The following is a 3,210-nucleotide window of genomic DNA, read 5'->3' as shown; positions in this document are numbered from 1 at the left end:
CCAGGAGCTGGGAAGGGAGCCCTGCTCCTCCAGCATTCCCTTGCCTTTGTTTCAGGCAGAGCTGAAAATGAGGAGTGTGGCAGCCACAGGGGGAAGTGCCAGAACCTCCCACTGGGGGTTCTGTCCTGCAGGAAGGACCCAAAGAGGTGAAATCCAGTGAAAAATTCCCAGCTGCTCCCTGCATGGAGGAAGGAGGCTGGGTTTGAGCCTCCAGTGCCAGGCAGGTGGAAGGGAGGATGTCACAGACATATTTTCTGAAAAATCCTTTCATTAGGATCTTTTCTCTTGAGAAGCTGGGAAGCTTCAGCTTCTCCACGTTTTGCTGCTTTGGAATGTGATTTAGAGAATTGTTTACCTGTGAAATTGTTTGTACTTGATGACCAATGACAGCCACCTGTGTCGAGGCTGTGAGCAGTGACAAGATTTTATTATCATTATTTTCTCTTCTTTTTAAGTCTTCTAATGAAATCTTTTCTTCTATTCTTTAGTATAGTTTTAGTATATAATTTTCTTTTAATATAATATATAATAAAATAATTATTAAATAACACCTCTATGTAAAAAGAAACACACACAGAACTCAGAATTAAAACCTTCTAAAAACATTCCTCCTCCTCCCCCCACGAAATTTCTAATACATCACAGTAAGACAAAACCTTGGATTGTCAATTCAGTTACCACCCCTCAGATAACCAACTCTCAGTCCATCACTACTGTTCAGATAATCAATTCTCAGTTCATCAAGAAGAGAGGATAACTTCTCCTAAATCCTCCTTCCTTGCATATCCAGCAGGAGTGGAGTATCCCCTCACCCTGGGCTGAGTCTGAGCCAGTGAGGAGGAGGTGGAAGCCCTGGGGAAGCTCCCTGGGCTATGTTCTTTTCTGTCTCAGATGGGGTAACTGAAAGATGCTTTAAAAACTTTAATTTTATTTCATTTTCAGTCTCATTTGAAGGTTGAGACAATACAGGTGTTACAATTCACACAATCACAATCAGAAGCTATTTCCTAATTACAATACACTATAAGCTTTTTTTTTGGCTTTCTGTTTTTTGATTTCTGTAAGTTTTACACATTTCCCACAGATCTATTTCCGACACTGCTGGGTGTCAGCAGAGACCCCAGAGCAGCTGCAGGACCGTGGGGTGGGATGGGCAGAGTTCCAGAAGCTTCAGAACGGGAGCACCCAGGCAGTGCCAGGGCTTGGACAGGTCTGCCCTTGCTGCAGCTGCCCTGGCACTGGGCTCAGGGCAGCCCCCTGTGCTCTCCCCATGGGTTCTGCACTCCAGCTCTGCCCCAGGGAGCAGCAGGTGCTCAGTTTGGGAGGGGACAGGGCAGAGACCCCCCTGCAGAGCCTGAGCCACCAGCTAAAACTCAGTGGCCACCACCACAGCCATGCTCCCGCACAGATCCTGGCTCCTGCTCTGGGCACCCTGCCCCAGCTGTGCCCAGCCCACATGGGGCTGAGCAAGCAGGGAACAGCAGCACTGCCAAGCCCTGGTGCTGCCCACAGGCTCTGTAACCCACCAGCCCCTGCACACCTCGGTGCTGGGAGCACCAGGACTCCCCCAGCACGGATTCCTCCCCAGAGGAAGGAAATTTTCCCACTCCAACTGGCCTAAGAGATAGCAGAGGGGAAGATGTTATCAGGGTGGAGCAGGCTCTGAAGCCAGAGGACAGCTCTAATTATCGACAGCCAATTCCATTACAGCAATCTCAGCCCCAGGGCACCGCGGGCCGGATTTTCCAGAGGGGCCTGAGAGCCACAGAAGAAGCTTATCCTCTGTGCCCAGAGGAAAAATGAATTATGCACACGCAGAGCAGACCTGTGGCAGCCCCAGGGACCTCCACATGTGTTACCAAAGCAGCACAGAGCTGATAGACCTCGGGGGCACTTTGCTCCTTGCTTTTCTTCTGGAGAATCCTCGCTCCCTTTTCACAACCCACCACTTTGCACCTTGAGCTCGTTTGTTCTGGCTTTGCCTGAGCATCCTCCTGGCCCTGGTTCCAGCAGATCGCAGCTGTGGCACAGCCCTCACCTCTGCAGGGGTGTCCCAGAGCCACAAAGGCCACAGCCCCATCCCACCAGCCCCTAGAAGGCAGAGTTGTGAATGCTAACCCTGCTCGTCCTGGCTCTGAGAAACCTCCAGGGAGGGAGAGCAGCACATCCAACGGGGAAGGAATAATCTGGGATTTGCTAGCACCTGAAGGAAGGAGAGCTGCACCTCCAGACACTTCTCACACCAGGAAAACTCACTTCTCCCCTGCTGATTCTGAAGGGACAGGAGGCACAGGGAAGTATTTTAAAGTCATCCCAAAAGCAACAAGAAAGCAGCAGCAAGTCACAGTCATGGTTTTAACCAGCCACAGGGACTGCCCCGTTCCATCAGCCCCTACAAGAGAAGCCAGAGGCAGAGGTGTGAATGTTAACCCTGCTCCCAAAGAAACCTCCAGGGAGGGAGAGCAGCACATCCAACAGGAAAAGAATAATCTGGGATTTGCTAGCACCTGAAGGAAGGAGAGCTGCACCTCCAGACACTTCTCACACCAGGAAAACTCACTTCTCCCCTGCTGATTCTGAAGGGACAGGAGGCACAGGGAAGTATTTTAAAGTCATCCCAAAGGCAACAAGAAAGCAGCAGCAAGTCACGGTTTTAACCAACCTTCTTATTTCTTTATTTGAAAGGCACAGCTTGTACGTCCTTGATACAGCATTTTCAGTTCCTCTTATTATAGGTCAAGTGATTAAACACAAAAAGCAAAACAAGATCTTTCTAAAGAACTATATACAAACACCAGATTATTATTTATTATTTTTTTTTTTACCATTTTTGTTTTTTAAGAAGACACGCTAGCGCACGGAGATAAGAACAGAGAAAGCTGCTGTATCCTCTACACAGGGCAGGGGCACAGGGAGGGGGAGGCTGGGGAAGGCTCTTGGTCTGCCTGGCCCCTCTGCCCAGCCCACCTGGACCCCCCTCCAGCCCAGGGTGAAGCCCCTGGCAGCCAGAGCTGGTTGAGAACAGGTACATGCAGAACAGCAAGGCTGTTATTAGGCCTGGTATTAGTGCAGGAGGGGCGTGGGGGACACGAGACCAAGAGCACCTGGGGGAAGGAGGGAGGAGATTGTTCTGGGCCAGGGATCCTAGCAGGGAGTTGTGCAGAACCGTTAGGATCAAGGGGCAATCTTTAAATACCGAGGGGGGGCAGC

Source organism: Geospiza fortis, unplaced genomic scaffold, assembly GCF_000277835.1.
Source record: "Geospiza fortis unplaced genomic scaffold, GeoFor_1.0 scaffold241, whole genome shotgun sequence".
Lineage (NCBI taxonomy): Eukaryota > Metazoa > Chordata > Aves > Passeriformes > Thraupidae > Geospiza > Geospiza fortis.
The sequence above is the reverse complement of the archived record's forward strand: the minus strand, read 5'-3'. Positions refer to the sequence as shown.